Consider the following 12,887-nt stretch of genomic DNA (forward strand, 5'->3'; position numbering starts at 1 on the left):
CTATAGCAGTAAGTTCTAGATATCAACCACCCCAAATAAAATTCAAATCCCCCTTAAAACTCCTGTTACGAATGTGAAGCAACTCTGAGGAGCCGAAGGGTACAAAGTCGCCCCCCCTCCTTTTTGAGAATTGCAAGATCGCTATTATTTCGGGTCTGAGACCCAGGAAATGAGAGAGAGACATCCAGAATACACAAGGTTTGTAATGTGTCCTGACCTCAGTGGAACGGAACCACTGATAACGGCCATTGTCTCTTGGAGACGGAATTGTGTATTGAGTACTGTACTATTCATTGAAGCCCTCAGGAGATGACTAGAGTGGGCTGGTTGAGGGATTGCATCATCCCAACCTGATTGACATCTGAGACCCCGTGAGTAAGGCTAAAAGAGGGGTCTGGGGAACAACCCCTTTAGATGCACCAGGAGAATCGCTGGAAATCCCGTGACAGCGTTTAATAGCAAAAGCCAGTGGGGGGCTCGTGTGCGTCCTCCCTTGCCTGGGGTGGTGGGCTCACCACGGAAGAACGGTTTAGCTAAAGGAGAGGAACGGCCACACCAACGAGACACTGACGGATCGAAATCATAAAGGAAAGCCGGCAAGTTTTTCTCCTAAATCTCTCTCTCTCCAACAACTGCAACACAGCGTCCCAATGGCTGCAGCCTGCATGAACTGAGTGAACTTTATATTTCCATCGGACAATACATTATCCCCTAGACAACGATAGAGCTTATTTCTTATTATTATTATACCCGCACTTTTAGATTTAGTATTGACGACGTATATTATCTGTATATTTACATTGATATTATTTTTGTGTATTTTTACTAATAAATACTGTTAAAAATAGTATCATCAGACTTCAACGGACGTCTCCATCTTTGCTGGTAAGTGACCCAGTTACGGGGTTCGTAACACTCCTTACTCTCAGTTTAAAGCAAATTGCCTGTTTTTCACACCCAAACTATGGGGGAGGGGGAGAAAAAACTTTTGGTCATCAGCCTTGTTTATCCCTCTCATAATTTTATACACTGCATCTTTATCAGTCACTTCTCAGCCTGTTCCCCTCTAGAGAAAGCAAACTCAGCTTATCCAGTCTTTCCCCATACCTAAAGTCCTCCAATTCAGACAACAACTCTGAACTCTCTCCAGCATAATCATCTTTCTTGTAGTCAGGCTACCAGAGAGGCATGCAATATTCTGCTCTGAATGTCCACAAGAAAATGAATCTCAGGGTAGTATATGATAACATATATACACACTGTAGCTTGATAATAAATTTACTTTGAACTATAGTATTACCAAACCAATTTTCAATGTAATTAGCCAGCTCATCTGGGATCCTATATGTCTAAACCTTTTAGGCCATCACACCAAGCTGCACCTTATTAAATGCCTTACCAACATCTACATGGAAAATGTCTGCCACACGATCTTCACCAATCTTCTTAGTGCATCATCATCATTATGTGCCAAGTCATATGAAATGGATGATCATGGAATATGACCATGATTGTTCTTAGCAAATTTTTCTGCAGGAGTGCACTTACTTGCCATTGCCTTCTTCTGGGCAGTATCTTTACAAGATGGGCGAGTCCAGCCATTAGCAACACTCTTCAGAGATTGTCTGCCGGGGGTCAGTGGTTGCATAACCAGGACTTGTGATATGCACCACTTCCCTCATATGACCATCCACCACCTGCTCCCATGGCTTCACATGACCCTGAGTGGGAGTGCAGGGCAGCTAAGCAGGTACTACACCTTGCCGAAGGGTGACCAGCAGGCTAGCGGACAGAAGGAGCCTTACAACTATTGGAGTATAAAAGTTGCATTGTTTGCTGTGTAACCAAAACTATGTAGTCAGCTTTGAACTTGCTATTTGCTATGCATGTATCCAATTTAGTAGGAGAATGAAATCTTAAGAATGTAGAAGACAATGGTGTGTTAATGAGAGGTAGCCAAGAGATGTAGATGAGAACATGATTAAGTCAATGGGTAGAAACAATAGTGGCGGATGTACTTGTGATACGCAACTGTAGACCGATTGGATCTGCTAATACAACTAAACCAGGAGATTGCTATAAAAAAATGCTATGTACAAGGATCGGTGGGCAATCAGCGACTAGCTCAATGACTGTCTCAGCTTTGATTTGCAAATTAAAATTTAATACTTCTTGAAGAATCTTCTGCGTCTCCTGGTCGTTTGTGGGGCAGGAGAAACCATGACTAAATTGGCGACCGTGACAGGACCGGAAAGAGACCCGCGGAAAGGAAACGGCAGATTGGGGACGCTTCCCAGTCCTCTAGGGACCCCCACAAGGCTAACAGAATTAAGGGTGCACCCAAACAAAAGGTAAGTGCTTTCTGCGACAATTTGGACTAAGAATTCTGTTGGTTTTGGGGAGGTCTTGGAGTCTCAGAAGTGTGGAACCACTGCCGAAGGGTCTCTCCGGTCCAAAGAATCTGGCAGAATTGGGGGTTAACAGGAGGCTCAGAGGATTGATCAAGAACACTGCAGTGAGGGTAAGTACAAATAAGCTAATAAGAAGTGAAGAAAAATTCCACGTGGTGTTGGTAAGTCCCTGTGGATACCACTTCGTATAAAACTAAGGTCTGAACGGGCAGGGAAAGGGAAAATAGAGAAAATCCCTGTGGATACCGCTTCGTATGAAACAAAGGTCTGAACGGGCAGGGAAAGGAAAAATAGAGAAAATCCTCGTGGATACCGCCTTAAGAGATAAGGGTCTGAATAGACGAGGTGAAAAGAGAAAAGTTCTGTGGATACCGCTCTGAATAGAGGTCTGTACGGGCAGAACAGAATAGGAAACAAGGACAGTCCGATATATAGTTTAAAGCGCTGGTAGATAGACGATAGACCAGGCATAGAATTAGAGTAAATAATATTATCCAGTAAACGAACTGTGAATCTCTGAAATACCTTAAAAAGAGAGAACAACATGACAGGTAAAGGAACGGCAGTAGAGATTCTGAGCAAAAAAATCCCGGTAAATAAATATGAGATCACAAAAACTTCAGAAAAATGGGAAAAGAGAACCAAAAACCTGGTCACAAAATGGCCAAGAGAAGGAACGTTTGATGTAAGTTTGTGCGAAGAAATGGAGGCACTTATTAAAAATTACAAACCAAAAGATAAATCTAAGAAAAGAGGGCAAAAAAGAGAACGAGAACTGGAAGTGCTAAAACTCTTCAGAACGGAGGGAGAAAGGCTGAGGACAGGTAGAATATTGATTACAAGCGAGGAAGACACTAAGGTGCTGGAGAAACAGCCTGTTAGAGAGAGAGGAAGGTACAGTGAGAAGCTGGCTTCAGCTCCGTACCCAGACGTGAAAGAAACAGAAAGGCCCCTTCCCTATAATGAGAAAGGAACCCCTAAGCAGTGCCCCCTGCTGACGGGAACCATAAACATGCAGGGAGAAGTACAAGTTTGGGATAATGACGAGGAAAAAAGAGAATACGAGAAGGAAAAAGCGGCGATATGGAAGGAGATACAGGCAGAAAGGATAAAGGTGGAACAGGCAAAGAGAGAAATGGAAGAAGAGATTGAACGGATGAAATACTTGAGAGGGGAAAAGGAGTATGAAGAGTATCGGTTATACCATAGAAATAAACAGACTAGAAAAGAAAGTGGCTCATCAGGGCAGGAAGAGATGAGGCATTCAAGAGGAAGTGGAAAAAGGATAGGAGATGAGAGTCTTGGAGAAACACAAGAGGAGAAGGGAATCAAGCACGAGTAAGGATCATGAGGAGTCCCTGCCACAGGTGTACAGACACGGACAGGAAGAAAGAGAAGGTGACTCATTGGAGGAACAAGAGTTAAGTGGAGAGAGAGAGGATGCGAGAATTTGTGGGGAAGAGGTAGGAGGCAGAAGCCTAGAAGAGCAGAAGGAGGCGGTAGGGAAGCGACTTGCGGAAGTAGAGAGAGAGCTAGATAAGTTACTGAGAGGGAATTGCCAGAGGAGATGCGAAAAATACTCCAGGGGCCAACCAAGTATTGAATCAGGACAGAAAGGAAGGACTCCACAGGGAGACCGAGGGAAGATGAGGACCCCGGAGAAATTTGTGTGGGAGGCATTAAAGACATACCCTGAGACAGATGGGGAGTCAGGCGAGGAGGAGAGCCAGGGAAGATGGGAAGAAGGAGGAAGAATGATGCCGTTGTTAGTTAAAGGATCAGGACAAGTGCAGTATATCCCTTGGGGATCCCAGGACCTAGAAGGGCTGAAAAACACTCTGCCCAATCTACATGAAGGAGAAGGGAAATGGATTAGAGCCTTTGAAGAAGAAACGGTGGGACGATTATTGGCTATGGGAGATTTGAAGGCACTATTGATAAGGTTGATGGGAACCTCCAAATTTAACGAACTAATGGAAATGGCTGGCATAGTAAACTCGAACGACCCGAGAACTGATGGAGACGGGTTTGACAGAGGCAAAGGGTATGGCAGGCCCTCAGGAAGCTTTATCCACCCAAAGTGGACCCCAAAGCCTTAAAGGGGGATCCACTGGGAGACCCAGCAGCCTACGTAGAAAACCAGTTGAAAAGGTGGAGACTGGAGACTGAGCAAGAGGTGGAAAATAGCTTATTTATCACCACACTGTTCCGACATAGCATTTTGGATGCAATGCCTCCGCAAGTAAAATCCAAACTGGAGGAAGTGGTTGGGCTGACATCAATGACACCACAAGAATTTAGAGACCATGTAGTCCATGCGGTTGAGAAATACCGGAAAGACAAACGAAGGTTGGCTGAGCAGCAGGAAGAGGTGCAAAGAAAGTTAATACAAATGCAGCTCGAAGAACTCAAAAAGAAGGAAAATGAGAAAAGCAAAAAGATGCTGCCAGCACCGGTCCGAGTACAGCCATCGAACTGGATGAAGCACCGCTATATGGAGGAACCGATCATACTGTAAGACAAGGGCCGGAAAACCTCATGCCAATAATCAACGTCTTTGGAGCAGCATTACCACAAATGCCCTATCAGGAACAGACTAAATTCAAACAGCCCAGACAGGACTGGAAGTCCCAAGGAGGGGGACAGAGGAGCTATAGGCAGAGGGGACCAGTGAGGAAACAGGGGGAAAGAGAGGTAGAGAGATTGCGCTGGGGATGTAATCAGCCAGGTCACATAAGAGATTGTCCGTTTACACCATGGCCTGTCACACACCAGCAGGAACCGATAAGAAGGAAACTAAAGTTTAGCCAAGGACCATTCCCCACAGGCCCAAGCGGACCTGTGAACCCCTATGCGAGGTATTAGGGGTGCCCCGAGAACTCGAGTGGGAAGGGACATTACCCAATGATAACAAGGGAGGCAGACGAGGAACCCATTGTTCAGGTTATGTTAGAAGGGCAACTGACACCAATGATGATAGACACTGGAGCCATGTACACTTGTGTACAGCCATGTCAGGAAAGTTGTTATTAAGATGGTAGGGTTCTTGGGGAAAACACAGTTGACACAGTACACGGCTCCAGTGCAGTTGAGAATGGGAAATAAAGGAATTGTTTTGCTGGTGCTAGTATTTAAAGGAACTCCGATTAATTTGTTAGGCAGAGATGCCTGATTGAAACTGGAATTAAAATTAGAATGCACCAGAAATGGGCTGAGTGTGGAAAGAGCAGGGGCTCAATTGATAGTGCGAGAAGACAAGAAGTCTTTTGGATAGGAGACATCGCAGATCAGATTCAGGAAGCCTGGGAAAAATGGAAAAAGGGCGTGCAGGCTATATTACCCAGGGCGGTAATGCCCAAATCTGAGCTACATTGTAAAGTGATTTTTGACGAGACTCAGAACAGGGAGTTAGCGGAGAGATGGCACCTGGAGGCATGTACCCAACAGCACCTGGAACGGGAGGCTGAGATAATTGGAAAGCAAGGGGCAGCTTTACAAGTTAAGTGTGTTACGAACTCCGTAACTGAGTCACTTACCAGCAAAGATAGATATGTCTGCTGAAGTCTGATGGTACTATTTTTAAACGTTTTTATTTATAAAGGGGCACAAAAGTAAGGTTAATACAAACATTCAGCTAATATAAGTCGTCACTACTCGATCTACAGCACAGGTATAGTAATAATCAATCAGAAATAAGCTCTATCGTTGTCTTGGGGATAATACTGAGTCCAATTGAAATATAAAGAGTCACTCAGAAGTCTGCAGGCTTTTCCCTTTTGGGAACCGCTAGGGTTTCACATTGTGGAGAGAGAGAGATGGTTGAGAAAGGATAAACACTTGCCCGTTGTCTTTACGGAGCAAATCCTTGGAATCAGGGGAGCAGGCTTCCCCGTTGTTAGTTAAAAGCGGTCTTCCGTTGGTTCCAGCCACAGATTCAAAATTCGGAATCTAACGCACGTGGCTTCCTTCAAAATGGCTTCCCGCTCCCACAGGAATCGGTATCGTGCTTCCTTGGTGTCTCCTTGGTGCGTCTGAGGGTTGTCCCCCCCTCAGACCCTCCTTTATACTTCTTCACGGGATCGCAGGTGTCAATCAGGTTGCAGGTGATGCGATCTCTCTCTCAACCAGCCCACTTTGCCCGAGGGCTTTTCACGTGGTCTCCATGAGACAATAGTCAATGTCGCCTTTTTTTTTCATCCCTATGGAAACACGAACTTCCGCACGTCTCTCTCTTGGGTCATTGACCCCCCCCCCTTCACTAGGGCTCTTGCGATTCTCACAAGGGAGGGGGCTGGGATCATAACAAGTGGAACACCTTTTTAGAAAAATGGTACAGGATACCAGAGGCTGCGCCCCACGTAACGTTGTTGGTAAACAAGGGATATCAGTCTAAAGACTTAGGACCCTTAGTTAAGAGTGCTGAAACCGTAACAGTGTGGAGGAAAATCACGCCAGAGGTGTGGATATCAGAAGACAACAATTGCATTAAAATAATGGTAAGTGTAGATATGGTAGGGACAGTGAGAGAGGTTGAAATAACTCCCCAACCACACATGCCATTGCTGGGAAAGGAAAGAGGCCAGCAGAAAGATAGAAGGTTAGATGAGTTGCCATCTATTCTGTGGTCACAGCATGACACGGACATAGGGAAAATAAAAACAGCTAGTCCGGTGGAAATAAGGCTGAAAAAAGGAGCAATTCCACCCAGGAGACCACAATACCCTCTAAGACCAGAAACAGAAGAGGGAATAGCATCAACAGTGCAGGGGTTGCTTGAAATAGGAGTGCTTAAAAGAACAAACAGTCCATGCAATACCACGTTGCTGCCGGTCTTAAAAGCAGATAAATCTAAGTGGAGATTGGTGCATGATTTGCGAGCGGTAAATGATGTGGTAGAGGACTGGCCAGCGGTAGTACCCAACCCACACATGCTTTTGACTAATGTTCCACCAGAAGCAAGTTACTTTTCAGTGACTGATTTGTGTTCGGCTCTCTTCAGCATTTTTCTGGCTGACCAGTGTCAGTATCTGTTTGCATTTACTTACAGAGGTGCTCAGTATACCTATACCAGAATGCCGCAAAGGTTTAAACATTCACCACATGTGTTGAAGGCAGACCTAGAGGGCATACCATTGGAAAGTACATTGTTACAGTATGTGGATGACCTGTTGATTTGCTCCCACAGCGAGGAACAGTGTGAGCAGGACACTATAACTCTGTTAGAGAAGCTGGCGCACGGAGGACATAAAGTATCCAAAAAGAAACTGCAATTTTGCACGCAGCAAGTGGAATACTTAGGCAGGGTAATATCCAAGGGAGTGAAGGCGATAGCACCAGATCAGATTGAGGCAATAACTAAGGCCCCAAAACCCCAGAATGTAGGGCAGATGATGACGTTTTTGTTTTTGGGTACAGCTCAGATTGGATAGGAGAATATGCTGAGATGTGGCACCTTTGAGAAAGATAATGAAAAAAGCAGGACATACAAATTTGAAGAACAGCTTACAGTGGAATGGAGAGACGGAGATAGCTTTCAATACTATTAAGCAGGAATTGCAGTCAGCACCAACATTAGCTTTGCCTGACTACGAGAAGGTTTTTCATTTGTATGTATCCAACCGACAGGAGCGTTATGTCACAGCGGTTAGCATACTACAGTACGAGACTAGATGAGGTGGCTCAGGGGTGTCCACCCTGTTATCAGGGATTGATGGCGCTGTACTATGCATATGAAAAGGCATCATCTGTAACCCTGGGCTACCCGTGACTCTGTACACACACCACAAAGTAGCAGAATTGCTGGAAAGAGGGAAATTTGTGCTGACACCAGCCAGGATAGCAGCGTATCAGATGCTACTGACATTTCCAGACATAACTATACAAGAGATGCACTACCAGTAATATAGCCGATTTTGTCCCTTTGGGCTATGAAGGAGAACCCCATGATTGTGTAGGGAAGATGATGGCATTTGCCAAATTGAGAGCAGATTTACGGTCAGAACCACTAGGGGATGCAGATAAAAAGGTTCTGTTCGTAGATGGCTCTTGTTATAGGGATCATGATGGAAATCATGCAGGGCTCTCGGTAGTGCAGCAGGATCAGTTGAGCTATAAGATTATCAGGATGAGTCCTGTCCCCAACCGTGTTCCACCCAACTAGTGGAAATCAAAGCCCTGACAGCTGCGTGTGAAATGATGGAAGGTGAGAAAGTAGACATCTATACTGATTCGGCATATGCTCATGGAGTATGCCATTTGTTCGGGGCAGTGTGGAAACAGAGAGGTTTTTAAAAAAGTAGTGGAGATCCCATACAACATTGTCAGCGAATTCTAGACTTAATAAAAGCCATGATGAAACCTAAAGCATTGGCTATAGTAAAATGCCAGGCACATAAAAAGGGAAATGATGTAATAACAAAGGGAAATCAAGCTGTGGACGAGGCAGCCAGAAAAGCGTCTGGATGTACATCAGCTGTCATTGCCCCCCAGGTAAGCCTAGCTCCAGAACCTGTGGTAGAGGACCTAATTGAAATACAAGGTAAGGCAACTTTGGCAGAACAGACAATGTGGAGACGAAGGGGGGCCAAGCAGAACCCGGAAGGCTTGTGGAGCATGGAAGACGGTTTGTTGGTAGCGCCCACCCCTCTACTGACGATTCTGATTTCAGAAGCGCATGGGATTGACCATTGTGCAAGGGGGGAAGTGATAAAAGAAAATAAAGAAGGATGGTTTTTGGTCACCTTATTTACAGGCTTCAGTGGACTTTGTCTTGTCACAGTGCGAGGTAGGCGCACAGAATGCAGGGTCCAGACATCAGTTATTTGACTGGTTAGAAAGTAGACTCGGAGGATGGGGAGTAAAATGGCAATAACTGTCAGTATTGTATTGTTGAGCTGTGCGCTTGTGCTGTGCTGTTTTCTTCCTTGTCTCAAGTCTCTTGTAGTGTGTGCTGCAACCAAACAATTTCTGATGCTCGTGGCAATTACTGAAGCGAGCTTAGTGGAGAAAGAAACACCGAAAATGTTTCGTTACAGCCTGCAACACCTGCAGGATGAACAAAAGCAAAACGACAGTGTGGGAGTAGATTGTAAGGGCTTCTGAGTTTTTTTCCCCCTGTCTCAGGTACAAAGGGACAGGTTTTTGGCTCAGTGGCCCAGGGTAACAGGGAGACAATACTTTGAGGTCTTGGCGCAGAAAATTATAGTTTAACCCGAGATTTGGGAATAAGTGCTTGAGTTTATTGGGGCTTTTGTGCGCGGACTCTTAGTCTTCTTTCTCTGTGTGAGACCCTATGGGTCTCAAAGGGGGTATATATTGGAGTATAAAAGTTGCATTGTTTGCTGTGTAATCAAAACTATGTAGTCAGCTTTATCCAATTGGAGAATGAAATCTTAAGAATGTAGAAGACAATGGTGTGTTAATGAGAGGTAGCTAAGAGATGTAGATTATGTAGTCAGCTTTCAGTTTGCTATTTGCTATGCATGTATCCAATTTAGTAGGAGAATGAAATCTTAAGAATGTAGAAGACAATGGTGTGTTAATGAGAGGTAGCTAAGAGATGTAGATTAGAACATGATTAAGTCAATGGGTAGAAACAATAGTGGCGGATGTGTAGACCGATTGGATATGCTAATGCAACTAAACCAGGAGATTGCTATAAAAAATGCTATGTACAAGGATCGGTGGGCAATCAATGACTAGCTCAATGACTGTCTCAGCTTTGATTTGCAAATTAAAGTTTAATACTTCTTGAAGAATCTTCTGCGTCTCCTGGTCGTTTGTGGGGCAGGAGAAACCACGACACAACTCCTTCGGTAGAGATGGATCTCCACCCCCATCACCCAAAATTGTATTCCTAGTCATCCTCCTCAAAATACTCAAATTAGTTAAATAGAATTACCCCCATGAAGCTATAGTTTTCCAATAGTACAGTAAGTTAGTGGCATTATCACTTTAAGGCAAAGAAGCTGTATCAGTGAAAAATAGTTTTTTTAAAAAATCAGCTTAAAATATAAATTACATTGTTGTTTCTTATGTATACAATTTGACTCCACAAAGTATAATTCCTGAAACTTGAATTCTAAAGCAGTACTTCTGTGTTCTATTACATTAAATTGAAATATAAATACAATTTTGAAACTCTACATTTCTGTTGGGTTAGTAGATTTTTCCAAATAATTATGTTGTTTTTCCACAAATAAAGACAGTTGATACAAAAATAATGCGTACTATCCCATTTCTGCTAAACCAATATTGTGGTTAAATGACTTCCAAACAATGTTTAACATTGAAATACGGGAAGAAAATGCTATAAAATACTCAACCAGTCTGGAACCATCAATAGAAGCATAGAAAACCTACAGCACAAAGTTGTGCTGAACACGTCCCTACCTTGGAAATTACTAGGCTTACCTATAGCCCTCTATTTTACTAAGGTCCATGTACCCATCTAAAAGCCTCTTAAAAGACCCTATTATATCCACCTCCACCACCGTTGCCGGCAGCCCATTCCATGCACTCACCACTCTGAGTAAAAAACTTACCCCTGACATCTCCTCCGTACCTACTCCCCAGCACCTTAAACCTGTGTCCTCTTGCGGCAACCATTTTAGCCCTGTGAGCCAATCCAAAAATGAATGAAATCATTTCTATTCTCAAATTGAATGGACGACCTCCTTGACAAGAAGTTTAACTACTGCAATGATTGATAAACTTTAATGATAAACTGAACTATATACTGAGTGTTTTAACTGAAACAGGCAAAATCCAAAGTTCACAGTAAATGTTATTATTGTTACGTACCCCGTAACTGGGTCACTTACCAGCAAAGATAGAGAGGTCCGTTGAAGTCTGATGGTACTATTTTTAACAGCATTTATTGATAGAAATACACAAAAATAACATCAATGCAAACACACAGATAATATACGTCGTCAATACTAAATCTAAAAGCGCGGGTATAATAATAATCAATAAGAAACAGCTCTATCGTTGTCTAGGGGATAATGTATTGTCCGATGGAAATATAAAAGTCACTTTAGTTCAGTCAAGCTGTAGGCTGCAGCCTTTGGTTGGAGAGAGAGACGTGTTAAAACTTGCCCATTCCTTTTATGATGTCAATCCTTCGAGAGTCGTTGGGAGTTGAGTTCCCCGTTAGCTAAAAACCATTTTTCCGTGGCAAAGGCCACCGATTCCGGGCAAATGGAAGCAGACGCACGTGGCCTTCCAGCGGCTTTCGCTATTACGGGATCGCTAGCATTTCTTCTGGTGCATCTGAGAGGCTGTTCCCACAGACCCTCTTTTTATCCTGACTCACAGGGTCTCAGGTGTCAATCAGGTTGGGGATGATGCAATCCCTCCACCAACCTCCTCCTTGGTTCATTGCCTGGGGCTTCGATTGCATCGTACAGGATGCAATACACAAGTCTGGCTCCAAGAGACAATAGCCTGTATCAATGGGTCCGCCTTTCGGAGGCCAGGACACATTCCAACCCTTTTGTGGATTCTGCATGTCTTTCTCTCATTTCCTGTGTCCCCTGAACTGACTTAATAGTGATCTTGCGATTCTCACAAAGGAGGGGGCTACCCCGCACCCTTTGGCCCCTCAGAGCTGTGGCACATTCGTAACGTTATCAAAGTACATATAGGTCACCATGAGATTAATTTTCCTGTGGGCATACTCAGCAAATCTATAGCATAGTAACATGATCAATGAAAGATCATAGAAACATAGAAAACCTACAGCACAATACAGGTCCTTCAGCCCACAAAGCTGTGCCGAACATGTCCTTACCTGAGAAATTACCTAGGGTTACCCATAGCCCTCTATTTTTCTGAGCTCTATGTACCTGTCTGGAAGCTTCTTAAAAGACCCTATCATATTCACCTCCACCACAGTTGCCGACAGCCATTCCACGCACTCACCACTCTGCATAAAAAACTTATCCCTGTCATCTCCTCTGTACCTACTTCCAAGCACAGTAAAACTATGCCCTCTTGTGCTAGTCATTTCAGCCCTGGGAAAAAAGCCTCTGACTATCCACAGGATCAATGCCTCATTCAGCCAGAGTGCTGAAGAAGCCAAACAGTGCAAATGCCAATATAAATAAATAACCAAATAAAGAATCCTTAAAGTAAGATTATTGTTTGTGGGAACTTCTCAATGGGTAGGCAAGTGAGTGTAGTTATCCCATTTTGTTCAAGAACCTGATGGTTGAAGGGTAGTAACAGTTCTTGAACCTGGTGGTGCAAGTCCTGAGGCTCTTGGACCTTCTACCAGACAGGTACCAATAAATTTAGCAGCCTGGTGACATGACAATCTGTCAGTCATATGGGAGTGATACTCCAAAAGTTGTAAGGTAACTCCGATTTACACCAGATGACATGTTATCAGCTGTACCTGCGTAGGAGTGCTATACTTTATGCGGTATTTACATAAAAATAAATCTTTTCTTGAATACATTTTATGCAAATAAT

The 12,887-nt window shown here is 43.9% G+C and overlaps 1 protein-coding gene across 1 annotated transcript in view; it reads right to left on the minus strand.

Annotated features, from left to right (window-relative positions):
* The window catches only part of alg12 (ALG12 alpha-1,6-mannosyltransferase), a 36,000-nt gene that overhangs the window by 20,840 nt on the left and 2,273 nt on the right, over positions 1 to 12,887 (minus strand). The window lies entirely within an intron of this gene.

Source organism: Hemitrygon akajei, chromosome 14 (genome assembly GCF_048418815.1).
Source record: "Hemitrygon akajei chromosome 14, sHemAka1.3, whole genome shotgun sequence".
Lineage (NCBI taxonomy): Eukaryota > Metazoa > Chordata > Chondrichthyes > Myliobatiformes > Dasyatidae > Hemitrygon > Hemitrygon akajei.